Source organism: Salvelinus alpinus, chromosome 11 (genome assembly GCF_045679555.1).
Source record: "Salvelinus alpinus chromosome 11, SLU_Salpinus.1, whole genome shotgun sequence".
Lineage (NCBI taxonomy): Eukaryota > Metazoa > Chordata > Actinopteri > Salmoniformes > Salmonidae > Salvelinus > Salvelinus alpinus.
The window spans coordinates 34,107,056-34,123,907 of NC_092096.1; positions in this window are offsets into that span (position 1 = coordinate 34,107,056).

Below are 16,852 nucleotides of genomic sequence, written 5' to 3' on the forward strand. Positions count from 1 at the left end.
CAGGCATACACACTCCCAATCACACACAATGTACACCAAACATTCAGGCATACACACTCCCAATCACACACAATGTACACCAAACATTCAGGCAATACACACTCCCAATCACACACAATGTACACCAAACATTCAGGCAATACACACTCCCAATCACACACAATGTACACCAAACATTCAGGCATACACACTCCCAATCACACACAATGTACACCAAACATTCAGGCAATACACACTCCCAATCACACACAATGTACACCTCCACTACACATAGCCATGCAGAGACAAACCACACACACACACACACACACCCTTCACAAACACACACAGCTTTGAAAAAGCAATTCATTCCAGATAGCATTTAAACATGAAAGTCGGCGAGATGCTGTGAACATTAAAAACAGCACAGAAGCAGGAATGTTTTGTTGTCTCTCCAAAGCCTTTCTCAGCCCTCTTTAAAATAGGATTTAATAACGTTCAGGTTTATTAACGTCAAAGTGAGAATGAGGGAAAGACAGACAGGCAACCCATTAAATGTCAACGATCAAGACATTATGTCGTGTTCCGCATTTCTACTCGTTACAGTTGTTAGATCAGCTGACTGACTATAGGGACGTAGCATTAGTCTTTAAAGGCACAGAGATCATGAATTACAGAGCAGCATTGTCATCTGTGAGTGTACGAGTGAAAAGACGCTGCTCTGAGTTTGATATCCTGAGCAAGAGGAGACCAACACACCCCCTCCAGAAACACAAGTGGCACCACCCTGAGTTAAAAGAGAATCGTGCTACAGGTGAAGGAGAGAAAACCAGAAAGAGGAAGACAGTGGTAAACCTGTGAAAAACGTTGCTCAATCCCTTTCTTCCTTCCCTGACACCCTTCCTCTCCCTCCGTCTCCTCCCTCCCTTCAGAACCTAACCCACTTGTAAAGAGACAAATGTTTTATCACTGGGGGACGAGCACACGGGGATGTTCAACCAGGAGAATGGAGGGCCTCCACTTTCTCCTGGCTCGGTGGCCAACAAATCGCTGGCTGCCTGGGAGACACGCCAGGAGGAGAGGCAAGAAAGTCCCGCTGAATGTCAGCTGGCTGGAGCCTGGTAAGCAGCAGCAGAGGCTCTCTGCTACACACACACAGGCGTATACAGGTGCACACACACATTCACACCCACACACGCACACACACAAACACACAAACACACACTCACACACATACTGTATACAAACGTAAGAGCATACACACACACACATACACAAAAGCACAGACTTGAGTGTGCACCCACACACACACACACACACACACACTCTAACGCTCACACACACTCAAACACATATACACACACACAAGCACACTCAAACACACACTACACACACTACACACCCTGGCAGCTTGCCTCTCCACAGCGCGGGGCCTGTGATACTGAGGCTGAAGGAATTTGCGCTGGATTACTTCTGGACTGAGGCGGCCAGCTTTGGCACGGAGCGGCCCAGCGACTTTGAGGATTTAAACCGCAGCCTCCCAAAACCCAGGGGCGGCCCAGACGCACCCCACGCCAGGGGAGAGAGATGGAACACAACCACGGGCACACTCATAGGCATACTGTTAACCAATCCGCAAGTATTTATAACACTCATTTTAATATGTAAAGGTTCACATCTTAATACAACCACAAACAAATTGTGATAGCGAAGACCAACACACTTTACACAGGACTCTGATCAAACACACACACACACACACACACACACACACACACACACACACACACACACACACACACACACACACACACACACACACACACACACACACACACACACACACACACACACACACACACACACACACACACACACACACACACACACACACACACTCATAAAGCATTTCAAGGATGACCCGCTCTGACCTCACTTTAGTGATGACAAAGGAAGGAGGGGGCAGGTAAGGGTCGATGCTTCTCTCTGTTCTTTCTCGTCCAATAGCTGTCAAAGCTCAAGTGCAGAACATCTCTGAAACGAAACGCATTGTATTTGGTACAACTCATTCCCTCAGTTCTAGACCTCAGCTGAATCGGATAATGAATAATATGGCTGTTGAGCACGATCATGATCAGACATATAGATTCAATACTTGTGAAGATGGGGCGAGGTCTGTCCGTGATAAAGAGATGCACAGACTCGTTTAGTTTGACACCACTTCACAAAGCAAGTCCTGCAGGCTTTAGTTTTGATCTTATCTTGATTATTGTCAGGTGCTGCAAAGAAGGACCTAGAAAACTGCAGCTGGCCCGGAACAGAGCAGCACGTCTTGCTCTTCACTGTAATCAGAGGGCTAATATCAATACGATATTAGCTAAAAGCTAAAAGTAGAGGAGAGACTGACTGCTTGTTTTTCTAAGAAACATTGACGTGTTGAAAAATCCTAATTGTTTGCATAGTAAACATACATACAGCACTGACACACACACTTACCCCACCAGACATGCCACCAAGGGTCTTTTCACAGTCCCCGAATGTAAATGTGATATATATGAAACGTTAAATGATAAAGGCCTGAAGGTCTCTCTTTGTTTTTCTCAGTATTGAGTCAGTACAGAACATTTCTGTTATATTTTCTTGTTTTAAATGTATGTAGTTCTATTCTTGAGCTGTTCTTGTCTATTAATGCTCTGTATTATGTCATGTTTCATGTTCTGTGTGGAAGAGTAGCTGCTGCTTTTGCAACAGCTAATGGGGATCCTAATGAACTACCAACAAACAAAAAAGTACCAAATACTTCAGCTGAAGCATTGATACATAGGGAAGGGAGAGCTGGATAGATGGAAAGAGAGAGAGAGAGAGAGAGAGAGAGAGAGAGAGAGCGAGAGAGAGAGAGAGAGGTGAGAGAGAAGAGGAGGATGAAGAGGAGGATGAGGAGAGAGAGAGAGATAGAGGGGCGAGAGAGAAGAGGAGGATAAGGAGAGAGAGAAGAGGAGGATGAGGAGAGAGAGAGAGATAGAGGGGTGAGAGAGAAGAGGAGGATGAGGAGAGAGAGAGAGAAGAGGAGGATGAGGAGAGAGAGAGAAGAGGAGGACGCGGAGAGAGAGAGAAGAGGAGGACGCGGAGAGAGAGAGAAGAGGATGATGAGGAGAGAGAGAGAGAGAGAGAAGGATGAGGAGAGAGAGAAGAGGAGGACGAGGAGAGAGAGAAGAGGAGGATGAGGAGAGAGAGAGAGAAGAGGAGGATGAGGAGAGAGAGAAGAGGACGAGGAGAGAGAGAAGAGGAGGATGAGGAGAGAGAGAGAGAGAGAAGAGGAGGATGAGGAGAGAGAGAAGAGGAGGATGAGGAGAGAGAGAGAAGAGGAGGATGTGGAGAGAGAAAGAAGAGAAGGATGAGGCGAGAGAGAGAAGAGAAGGATGAGGAGAGATGGAGAGTAGAGGAGGATGCGGAGAGAGAGAGAGAAGAGGGAGATGCGAGAGAGCGAGAGAGAAGAGGAAGATGAGAGAGAGAGAAGAGGAGGACGGGGAGAGACAGAGAGAAGAGGAGGATGAGGAAAGACAGAGAGAAGAGGAGGACGAGGAGAGAGAGAGAAGAGGAGGATGAGGAGAGAGGGAAGAGGGGGATGATGAGAGAGAGAGAGAAGAGGAGGATGAGGAGAGAGAGAGAAGAGGAGGACGAGGAGAGAGAGAGTAGAGGAGGATGAGGAGAGAGAGAGAGTAGAGGAGGACGAGGAGAGAGAGAGAGAGAGAAGAGGAGGACGAGGAGAGAGAGAGAAGAGGAGGATGAGGAGAGAGAGAGAAGAGGAGGACGAGGAGAGAGAGAGAGAGAGAAGAGGGGGATGAGGAGAGAGAGAGAAGAGGAGGACGAGGAGAGAGAGAGAGTAGAGGAGAATGAGGAGAAAGGGAGAGTAGAGGAGGACGAGGAGAGAGAGAGAGAAGAGGAGGACGAGGAGAGAGAGAGAAGAGGAGGATGAGGAGAGAGAGAGAGAAGAGGAGGACGAAGAGAGAGAGAGAAGAGGGGGATGAGAGAGAGAGAAGAGGAGGACGAGGAGAGAGAGAGAGAGAGTAGAGGAGGATGAGGAGAGAGAGAGTAGAGGAGGGCGAGGAGAGAGAGAGAGTAGAGGAGGATGAGGAGAGAGAGAGAGTAGAGGAGTACGAGGAGAGAGAGAGAGAATAGGAGGGGAGAGAGAGAAGAGGAGGATGAGGAGAGAGAGAGAGAAGAGGAGGACGAGGAGAGAGAGAGAGAAGAGGGGGATGAGGAGAGAGAGAGAAGAGGAGGACGAGGAGAGAGAGAGAAGAGGGGGATGAGGAGAGAGAGAGAATCGGAGAACGAGGAGAGAGAGAGAAGAGGAGTACGAGGAGAGAGAGAGAGTAGAGGAGGATGAGGAGAGAGAGAGAGGAGGAGGACGAGGAGAGAGAGAGAAGAGGAGGATGAGGAGAGAGAGAGAGAGAGAGTAGAGGAGGATGAGGAGAGACGGAGAGTAGAGGAGGACGAGGATGAGGAGCGACAGAGAGAAGCAGCTGAGGTTTCAGTAGGGGGCAATGCTAGGCTACACACAGCAAGGACTGACAGGCTCCTTCAAGACACACTGCACTGAGCACTAAGCACACTCACAGGAGACCATTACTACTATTTGTATTACTATTACTAACTATTACAGTCATAATTACTATTAGTATTACTAGCACACTATAATCACCATTATCATTACGATAACGATTTTTATCATCTCAATCATTGCTTGTTTGATGAGGAAATGTAGGTGGAAAGGTGAGAAAAAGGATACAATGAATATTTTTTTCTCAATAGGACACTTGAACAATAAGCCATGCTGTATGAATTAGCGTGTCCGTTTGGTTCAACAGATACAACAGATCAGAAAGGCTCTGAGACATGAACAATAGCAGAGAATTGAAAGTAGTAGACGATGCAGTAGGTAAAACACAGAGGGGTTTAATAGTGCTGAGTGAGTCGTAGCACTCGGCTGGCTTCCCTTCACACACAACAGATTCATACTCATAATCAGCTTTGTAATCTTCCCTTCACACACAACAGATTCATACTCATAATCAGCTTTGTAATCTTCCCTTTACACACAACATATTCATACTCATAATCAGCTTTGTAATCTTCCCTTCACACACAACAGATTCATACTCATAATTAGCTTTGTAATCTTCCCTTCACACACAACAGATTCATACTCATAATCAGCTTTGTAATCTTCCCTTTACACACAACATATTCATACTCATAATCAGCTTTGTAATCTTCCCTTCACACAACATATTCATACTCATAATCAGCTTTGTAATCTTCCCTTTACACACAACATATTCATACTCATCAGCAGCTTTGTAATCTTCCCTTTACACACAACATATTCATACTCATCAGCAGCTTTCTAATCTTCCCTTTACATACAACATATTCATACTCATCAGCTTTGTAATCTTCCCTTTACACACAACATATTCATACTCATCAGCTTTGTAATCTTCCCTTTACACACAACATATTAATACTCATCAGCTTTGTAATCTTCCCTTTACACACAACATATTCATACTCATCAGCTTTGTAATGTTCCCTTTACACACAACAGATTCATACTCATCAGCTTTGTAATCTTCCCTTTACACACAACATATTCATACTCATCAGCAGCTTTGTAATCTTCCCTTTACACACAACATATTCATACTCATCAGCTTTGTAATCTTCCCTTTACACACAACATATTCATACTCATCAGCTTTGTAATCTTCCCTTTACACACAACATATTCATACTCATCAGCTTTGTAAATCGTCCCTTTACACACAACATATTCATACTCATCAGCTTTTTAATCTTCCCTTCACACACAACATATTCATACTCATCAGCAGCTTTGTAATCTTCCCTTTACACACAACATATTCATACTCATCAGCTTTGTAATCTTCCCTTTTGTCACGTTCCTGACCTGTTTTCCTTGTTTTTGTATGTGTTTAGTTGGTCAGGGCATGAGTTGGGGTGGGCATTCTATGTTATGTGTTTCTATGTTGGGTTAAATGTGTTGCCTGATATGGTTCTCAATTAGAGGCAGGTGTTTGACGTTTCCTCTGATTGAGAACCATATTAAGGTAGGCTGTTCTCACTGTTTGTTTGTGGGTGATTGTTCCTGTGTCTGTGTCTGTTGCGCCACACGGGACTGTTTCGTTTGTTCGTTCGTTTGGCTAGTCTTACCTGTTCGTGCGTTCTTCGTGTCTATGTAAGTTCTCAAGTTCAGGTCTGTCTACGTCGTTTTGTTGTTTTGTTTCTATTCAAGTGTTCTTCGTATGTTCGTCTTTGCTTTAATAAATATTCATTATGTCATCATACAACGCTGCGTTTTGGTCCGACCCTTACTCCTCCTCCTCATCCGAGGAGGAGGCATTAGACAGCCGTTACAGAATCACCCACCAACAAAGGACCAAGCGGCGTGGGAGAAAGCAACAGCGATCGCAGGATTCATGGACATGGGAGGAAATATTGGACGGTAAAGGTCCATGGGCACAACCAGGAGAATATCGCCGCCCCAAAGCTGAGCTGGAGGCAGCGAAAGCAGAGAGGCGCATTTTGAGGAGCTAGCCCGGAAGCAGGAGAAGGATCTGGGCTACACTACGTGGGAGGAAATCGACAGGTGGGCGATCGACCCAAGGAGAGTGCCGGAGCCCGCCTGGGATTCTCTGGCGCAGTGTGAGGAGGGATACCGGCGAATGGAGGCAGCACGACGACGCGGTAGGAAGCCTGTTAGTCAAGCCCAAAAATTTATTGGGGGGAGGCTAAAGGGTAGTGTGGCGAAGTCAGGTAGGAGACCTGCGCCAACTTCACGATCTTACTGTGGAGAGCGAGAGTACGGGCAGACACCGTGTTATGCGGTAGAGCGCACGGTGTCTCCTGTACGTGTGCATAGCCCGGTGCGGGTTATTCCACCTCCCCGCACTGGCAGGGCTAGATTGAGTATTGAGCCGGATGTCATGAAGCCGGCCCAACGCATCTGGCCACCAGTGCGTCTCCTCGGGCCGGCATACATGGCACCAGCCTTACGCATGGTGTCCCCGGTTCGCCTACATAGCCCAGTGCGGGTTATTCCACCTCCCTGCACTGGTCGGGCTACGGGGAGCATACAACCAGGTAAGGTTGGGCAGGCTCAGTGCTCAAGGGAGCCAGTACGCCTGCATGGTCCGGTACATCCGGTGCCACCTCCCCGCCCCAGCCCAGTACCACCAGGCTTCCTGTGCGTCTCCAGAGCCCTGTTCCTCCTCCACGCACTAGCCCTATGGTGCGTGTCTTCAGCCCGTGTCTTACACCACGCACCAGGCTTCCTGTGCGTCTCCAGAGCCCTGTTCCTCCTCCACGCACTAGCCCTATGGTGCGTGTCTTCAGCCCGGTACCACCAGTTCCGGCACCACGCACCAAGCCTCCTGTGCGTCTCCAGAGCCCTGTTCCTCCTCCACGCACTAGCCCTATGGTGCGTGTCTTCAGCCCGGTACCACCAGTTCCGGCACCACGCACCAAGCCTCCTGTGCGCCTCCAGAGTCCTGTGCGTCCTGTTGCTGCTCCCCGCACTAGCCTGAAGGTGCGTGTCCTTAGCCCGGTACCTCCAGTTCCGGCACCACGCACCAGGCCTACAGTGCGCCTCAGCCGGCCAGAGTCTGCCGTCTGCCCAGCGGCGCCTGAACTGCCCGTCTGCCCAACGCCGTCTGAACTGCCCGTCTGCCCAACGCCGTCTGAACTGCCCGTCTGCCCAACGCCGTCTGAGCTGTCCGTCTGCCAAGCACCGCCTGAACTGCCCGTCTGTACTGAGCCTTCAAAGCCGCCCGTCTGTACTGAGCCTGCAAAGCCGCCCGTCTGTACTGAGCCTTCAAAGCCGCCCGTCTGTAGTGAGCCTTCAAAGCCGCCCGTCTGTCATGAGCCTTCAGAGCCGTCTGCCAGACAGGAGCCGCTAGAGCCTTCCGCCAGACAGGAGCCGCTAGAGCCTTCCGCCAGACAGGAGCAGCCAGAGCCTTCCGCCAGACAGGAGCAGCCAGAGCCTTCCGCCAGACAGGAGCAGCCAGAGCCTTCCGCCAGACAGGAGCAGCCAGAGCCTTCCGCCAGACAGGAGCAGCCAGAGCCTTCCGCCAGCCATGAGCAGCCAGAGCCTTCCGCCAGCCATGAGCAGCCAGAGCCGCCAGCCAGCCATGAGCAGCCAGAGCCGCCAGCCAGCCATGAGCAGCCAGAGCCGCCAGCCAGCCATGAGCATCCAGAGCCGCCAGCCAGCCATGAGCAGCCAGAACCGCCAGCCAGCCATGAGCAGCCAGAGCCGCCAGCCAGCCATGAGCAGCCAGAGCCGCCAGCCAGCCATGAGCAGCCAGAGCCGTCAGCCAGTCCGGAGCTGCCCCTCAGTCTGGAGCAGCCCCTCAGTCCGGAGCTGCCCCTCAGTCCGGAGCTTCCCCTCAGTCCGGAGCTTCCCCTCAGTCCGGAGCTGCCCCTCAGTCCGGAGCTGCCCCTCAGTCCGGAGCTGCCCCTGAGTCCGGTGTTGCCCCTCATTCCGTTGTTGCCCCTTAGTCCGGTGCTGCCCCTTAATCCAGTGGGGTTAATTTGGAGGGTGGCCATTTGGAGGAGGCTACGGAAGCGGGGTTTGACTATGGTGGGGTGGGGACCACGTCCGGGGCCGGAGCCCCCACCGTGGACAGATGCCCACCCAGACCCTCCCCTAGACTTTAGGTGGTGCGCCCGGAGTTCGCACCTTGAGGGGGGGGTTCTGTCACGTTCCTGACCTGTTTTCCTTGTTTTTGTATGTGTTTAGTTGGTCAGGGCGTGAGTTGGGGTGGGCATTCTATGTTATGTGTTTCTATGTTGGGTTAAATGTGTTGCCTGATATGGTTCTCAATTAGAGGCAGGTGTTTGACGTTTCCTCTGATTGAGAACCATATTAAGGTAGGCTGTTCTCACTGTTTGTTTGTGGGTGATTGTTCCTGTGTCTGTGTCTGTTGCACCACACGGGACTGTTTCGTTTGTTCGTTCGTTTGGCTAGTCTTACCTGTTTGTGCGTTCTTCGTGTCTATGTAAGTTCTCAAGTTCAGGTCTGTCTACGTCGTTTTGTTGTTTTGTTTCTATTCAAGTGTTCTTCGTATGTTCGTCTTTGCTTTAATAAATATTCATTATGTCATCATACAACGCTGCGTTTTGGTCCGACCCTTACTCCTCCTCCTCATCCGAGGAGGAGGCATTAGACAGCCGTTACACCTTTACACACAACAGATTCATACTCATCAGCTTTGTATTCTTCCCTTTACACACAACATATTCATACTCATCATCAGCTTTGTAATCTTCCCTTTACACACAACATATTCATACTCATCAGCAGCTTTGTAATCTTCCCTTTACACACAACATATTCATACTCATCAGCTTTGTAATCTTCCCTTTACACACAACATATTCATACTCATCAGCTTTGTAATCTTCCCTTTACACACAACATATTCATACTCATCAGCTTTGTAATCTTCCCTTTACACACAACATATTCATACTCATCAGCTTTGTAATCTTCCCTTTACACACAACATATTCATACTCATCAGCTTTTTAATCTTCCCTTCACACACAACATATTCATACTCATCAGCAGCTTTGTAATCTTCCCTTTACACACAACATATTCATACTCATCAGCAGCTTTGTAATCTTCCATTTACACACAACATATTCATACTCATCAGCTTTGTAATCTTCCCTTTACACACAACATATTCATACTCATCAACTTTGTAATCTTCCCTTTACACACAACATATTCATACTCATCAGCTTTGTAATCTTCCCTTTACACACAACATATTCATACTCATCAGCTTTTTAATCTTCACTTCACACACAACATATTCATACTCATCAGCAGCTTTGTAATCTTCCCTTTACACACAACATATTCATACTCATCAGCAGCTTTGTAATCTTCCATTTACACACAACATATTCATACTCATCAGCTTTGTATACTTCCCTTTACACACAACATATTCATACTCATCAGCTTTGTAATCTTCCCTTTACACACAACATATTCATACTCATAATCAGCTTTGTAATCTTCCCTTTACACACAACATATTCATACTCATCAGCTTTGTAATCTTCCCTTTACACACAACATATTCATACTCATCAGCAGCTTTGTAATCTTCCCTTTACACACAACATATTCATACTCATCAGCTTTGTAATCTTCCCTTTACACACAACAGATGCATACTCATCAGCTTTGTAATCTTCCCTTTACACACAACATATTCATACTCACCAGCTTTGTAATCTTCCCTTTACACACAACATATTCATACTCACCAGCTTTGTAATTTTCCCTTTACACACAACATATTCATACTCATCAGCTTTGTAATCTTCCCTTTACACAACATATTCATACTCATAATCAGCTTCGTAATCTTCCCTTTACACACAACATATTCCTACTCATCAGTTTTGTAATCTTCCCTTTACACACAACATATTCATACTCATAATCAGCTTTATAATCTTCCCTTTACACACAACATATTCATACTCATCAGCTGATCCCCACGCCCTTCTCCCGCAGCTGAATCTTCCCTTTACACACAACATATTCATACTCATCAGCTTTGTAATCTTCCCTTTACACACAACATATTCATACTCATCAGCAGCTTTGTAATCTTCCCTTTACACACAACATATTCATACTCATCAGCTTTGTAATCTTCCCTTTACACACAACATATTCATACTCATCAGCTTTGTAATCTTCCCTTTACACACAACATATTCATACTCACCAGCTTTGTAATCTTCCCTTTACACACAACAGATGCATACTCATCAGCTTTGTAATCTTCCCTTTACACACAACATATTCATACTCACCAGCTTTGTAATCTTCCCTTTACACACAACATATTCATACTCACCAGCTTTGTAATTTTCCCTTTACACACAACATATTCATACTCATCAGCTTTGTAATCTTCCCTTTACACAACATATTCATACTCATCAGCTTTTTAATCTTCACTTTACACACAACATATTCATACTCACCAGCTTTGTAATTTTCCCTTTACACACAACATATTCATACTCATCAGCTTTGTAATCTTCCCTTTACACAACATATTCATACTCATAATCAGCTTCGTAATCTTCCCTTTACACACAACATATTCCTACTCATCAGTTTTGTAATCTTCCCTTTACACACAACATATTCATACTCATAATCAGCTTTATAATCTTCCCTTTACACACAACATATTCATACTCATCAGCTTTGTAATCTTCCCTTTACACACAACATATTCATACTCATCAGCTTTGTAATCTTCCCTTTACACACAACATATTCATACTCATCAGCTTTGTAATCTTCCCTTTACACACAACATATTCATACTCATCAGCAGCTTTCTAATCTTCCCTTAATTAGCATATTCAAGTAGTTTTCCTAATTACTTTGATCCAACGCAAGGTCATTTCAAATCAAATCAACATTTTTTGGTCACATACACATTGTTAGCAGATGTTAATGCGAGTGTAGCGAAATGCTTGTGATTTCATACATAGTTTCAACTTTGAACTGAGAGAATATGGAAATGGTAGAGGGGGAGGAGAAATACCCGACAGTAAATTAGATGAATCAGGTTTGAGCTAATTTGACATTTGGCTGGTTCAACTTTGAACTGAGATTGCTGTATTCTGGGCTGTGGCGGGGTTGCTGTGGGTAGAGGGAGCAAGGCCTCCAGTGCTTGGGTAAATGACTTATCTACACAGCTAATAATGGTCTGGAAACAATGGTCTGGAAACAAGAGCATGTTAACTATCAGGGCACTTAGATGGAAAGGGAGAGAAACACACACATACTCACACTCATACACGCTTACACACACGCGCACACACCCTCACAAATGTATAAATGTGTTTGAAATGACATTCTTGAGTACACAAACAGTAGGTGGTGTGGCTTTGATGTGCGGCAGGGCCCCCAGGTCAACAGGCAGAATGGTCCTTTATCTTAATTGAAAAAATGTAATCATTAACCTGATGCTTCTGTTTCTAAATGACAAGTTTTCCCCTTTCATTCTATTGTGTTTCACCCGCATTTGCAAGCACAGGGAGAGAAGGAGAGAGGGAGAGCAAACGAACGAGGAGAGAGGGGAAAGAAAGCGAGAAGAGAGCGAGAAGAGAGAGAGCAAGATCTGCGTACACAATAAGTACTTTTAAAATAGTTCAAATGAAACAGAGTAGAGAGAAATTCAATAAAACAGGGAAATAAAGTTTAGTGGGTGTAATTTCATTAATAATGTTAAACGAGGACTCGGAGGGGGCGAGATACGGCAGGGGGAACAAATTAGGCAGCACAGCCGCGAGAAGGCTGTGTTCAGTGGGGTATCAAAGGCACACCACACCGACAGACTGCCTCTCCATCCCCTCCACGCCTCCGCTACTCAAATTGAAATTTGGTATCTAGTCATGTGAGCTTCAGAAGTCTACTTCATTCATTAGGACTCTTTTTTAATTCACTTATTTCTTTCTCTTATCGTGTACATGGCGACGACGACCGTTCACATTAAATGAGAGGTTATATCATCAATGACTTATGAGTGAATTGTCAATGCTACAACATATCCACCCACCCAAATAAAGACGTCTCAGCCGCCACATCAAACAACTTAAAGGGTGAGAGTGAATTGTCATGGTCACACCACTGTTAAACTCTAAAGCAAAAATAACTTCAGAACTAATAATTAGTAGAAATATATTTCCTTGACAAACTATTCATCTCATCATAGATTATAGTTTTTATTTGTATTTCACCCTTTCTATAAGCAGTGGTGTAAAAAGTAACCAATTGTCATACTTGAGTAAAAGTATAGATACCTTAATAGAAAATGATTCAAGTAAAAGTGAAAGTCACCCAGTAAAATACTACTTGAGTAAACGTCTAAAAGTATTTGGTTTTAAATATACTTAAGTAGCAAAAGTGAAAGTAAAAGTACAAATAATTTCAAATTCCTTATATTAAACAAACCAGACGGCACCATTTTCTTGTTTTTTAAATGTATGGATAGCCTGAGGCACACTCCAACACTCAGACATCATCTACAAATGAAGCATTTGTGTTTAGTGATTTGAGGCAGTAGGGAGGACCAGGGATGTTCTCTTGATAAGTATGTTTGTTGGACAATATTCCTGTCCAGCTAAGCATTCAAAATATAATGAGTACTTTTAGGTGTCAGGGAAAATGTATCTAGAAAAAAGTACATATTCTTTTAGGAATGTAGTGAAGTAAAAGTAGTCAAAAATATGAATAGTAAAGTAAAGTACAGATACCCTAAAAAACTACTTAAGTAGTATTTTTACTTAAGTACTTTACACCACTGTCCATAAGTAATACTAAAGCTTGGACCCCCTATATTAAGTAAGACGTTGATGGGGAAGAGAAGAGAAGGAGAGAGTGGGAGTGGGGTTGTCATAACACATCTATGCTTAACAGGATAATCATAGGAGGCGACCATTTTGTTTTGATCACCTGTAGTATTACAGCTAATGTAAATAATGGCTTACTGTAGTCATGTCATTCTGCCTGTCTGAGGGCTGTATGGGGGGACTAAGGCAAACACATGGTCTTTATCTGTTTCCCCCCAACCTGAAACAGTCACGCCACAGTATATGAAGTCATGGAGAAAGAACCGTTTTAGAACACACACACACACACACACACACACACACACACACACACACACACACACACACACACACACACACACACACACACACACACACACAGAGGAATCTTTACAGTACACACACACACACACAGAGAGGAATCTTTACAGTAGATATTAAGGGATGTGTGGGGGCTGGGTTCGTTAAGTTTGCCCCAGCACCTGTCTTGCTCTGCTTTCATGTCTGTGTGTGTGTGTGTAGTACACACTGGTTACAGTACACATGTCGTAACAGTCACCTTCAAATACCAGCACAAACATTTCCAACAACAGCTGAATGTTCTTTCCAGATTGCAATCATATTATCAAGCTTTTACCTCACATTGTGAAGAAAATCGTTCATTTACAAAACCTTAAAATGTCATCACACAAACATACTCTCAGTTCATAATACTGGTGTTAGAAAGCTTAACAATCCCAGCAAGTCCATTCATCTATCTCGTGTCATGATATTCAGTAATAGATGTACAGTGAAGTTAGATTGAACATACACATCCTGATACACAAGTCTTTCCTTGGCCAGGGAAGATACAGTTATACACCTGGCATGGAATAGCATCCATGTCAACAATCGTCTAACTCTCTGAGTCTCTGGGAAGTTGAAGGATTTCGCACGACAGTTCTCTCTCTCTCTCTCTCTCTCTCTCTCTCTCTCTCTCTCTCTCTCTCTCTCTCTCTCTCTCTCTCTCTCTCTCTCTCTCTCTCTCTCTCTCTCTCTCTCTCTCTCTCTCATGTCTTCATTTCTCTTTGAAAAGAGAGGGAGTGGGTTGTGATGTTTTTTCCTACTGGTTTAACTGGGGCTATTTCAACCCTGCTGAAAAAGTAAATGCGTTCCCGAGCCTGCTTTCAGTCTGAGCCCCACAACTTATCTTCTTCTTCTTCTTTCTTGTTATTAAATGCAGCGAGTGAGCGAGCGGGTGACAGAGAGAGTGAGAGGCAAATCTAAATGGGGAGGCGCACTCCCTGCATTACCATAAAGAGGGGGAGAAAGAAGGGAGGAGAGCGTTTTCCGCCGTATCTCTCGTGGTCTGTGACGAAGGGGTGGTCCTGAAGGCCTTATCAGTTCACCAACAGCGGAAAATGGAAAATGATTAGCATCTAATTTAACCCAATCTCTCGCTCAATGGCCCGCCATTCAAAGAGATGGATCTATATGTATTTAAGAGGTAATCACTGGTCGGAGCCCGTCTCTCAGACACCCCCTTTTGTGCAGCGGGATAACCCGCAAACATATTTCCATCTGAAAGGGGCTCCAATACGGCTTTATTTCTGAGAGGGAATCGAAGGGGTTGTTGTGGTTTGGTATTTGAGTTGGGTCTATCTGTGTTAGTGTGAGTATGTCTGTGTGTATGTGTGTGATGTGTGTTATGTGTGAGATGAGGTAAATATTGTCATAGTGGGAGCCTGCCGCAGGTCCACAGCAGCAATGCCATATGAATCTCTGCAGCAGAACTCATGAGCTGTGTGGAGTGTGTTCAGCTTGTCTTCCTGATAGCTGGAGAAACACTTGACAAGGATAAGGAAGTCAAGAGAAGACGACACTCTGACGGGAATGTTAGAATCTGAGAGAAAAAAAATGACTCTATTTCTGAAATTAAATCTCAAGACTTCAGTAATCTATCAAATGGAGTAAATGTATATAAGTGAAATCTTTCGGTGTAAATTGCGCTTGGACATCTTTGAATGGAGATGAAGAGAAGCCATCTTGGCTCTACAGTGAGATATGACTACTAAGTCTTAAATTGACCCTGGGCAATGTAGAACCAGAGTGCAGGATTGTGCTTCATCAGCCACTGTGAAGATCTCTATGGAACACAGATTACATGCATGTAGCCCCCAGTTTAAGACAGGGAGGGGAAAAGATAAGAACATCGCTAGTGTAAAATAAAACAGTTAGCAATAGAAAGGGTCATGTAGATTTGTGGCTGGGGTCTCTTTTGGAGGATGACAGGAGAGGAGTACACCTGAGCTGTGTTATTCATTCCATGATCTGCCTTACGCTGGTGGTTTCTCAAACACACACACACGCGTGCTCGGACACGAACACGCACACACCCGTCTGGGATGGGGTAGAATTGGGGGTGTTTCTGACAAGGTGAACTTCATGCATCGCGTACATGATGTATAACTCTCACAGGAACAAGAGCAGACTACCAGACTGAACAGTATTTAATCTCTCTCTCTCTCTCTCTCTCTCTCTCTCTCTCTCTCTCTCTCTCTCTCTCTCTCTCTCTCTCTCTCTCTCTCTCTCTCTCTCTCTCTCTCTCTCTCTCTCTCTCTGTGTTCTTCAGGCCTTTGTCTGCTCTGGAGAAGTCACAAAGAAGCCACTAGGTGACCAGACTCATCTGTCCTTCATCTCTATCTGTTCTCTTTCCTTTAAGAGTATAAAACAGGAGGGCCCCTCCATTCAGAGCCTACTTCAGAGTTACATTTTTAGGATGGTCAAATAAATGGAATATATAAAGCACATCTATCATGAGACAAAACCGTGAAAAAAAGGAGAATTTGAAAAAAAGAAGAGAGAAGAAGACGGGTTATTTTACCTTAAATGACGTCCACTGACACAGGCACATAGGCACATTCACCTTTCACGCAAAAAAGTAATTGGATAAAAAAAGACTTCTCTTTATATTCTGGCTTAAGACCATCATAATTTGACTACAGTAAGCTTTTGAGAGAGTTTGGGCAGAAAAAAGAGAGAAAGAGGGAGTGCAAATGGGGAGAAAGAGGTAGAAAGAGAGAGGAAGAAGGAACAAGGTACAGAGGTACAGAAACTGTCCATTAACCAAAAGCAATTTCTGTGGCTGTGCGCTCGGCTGCTCGGAGGTTCCTGGCCAAGCTAATAACCTTTCATTACAAGTTTCCTTCTCTGCCAATTAGAGGGCTATTCTGTGTCTGAGGCTGGCCACCCCACCAGCCCCGCCGTCAAGCCCACAGCCACACACTTTGATCAGCCCTGTGCTCACCAGCACACGTCTAATGACCAGGAAACATAGCTACACTCACAAGAACACACACTCAGACACACACAGAGAACACAGACCGCACGGCAAGCGATACCGATGCACCAAGTCTGGATCAGCAGGATCCCG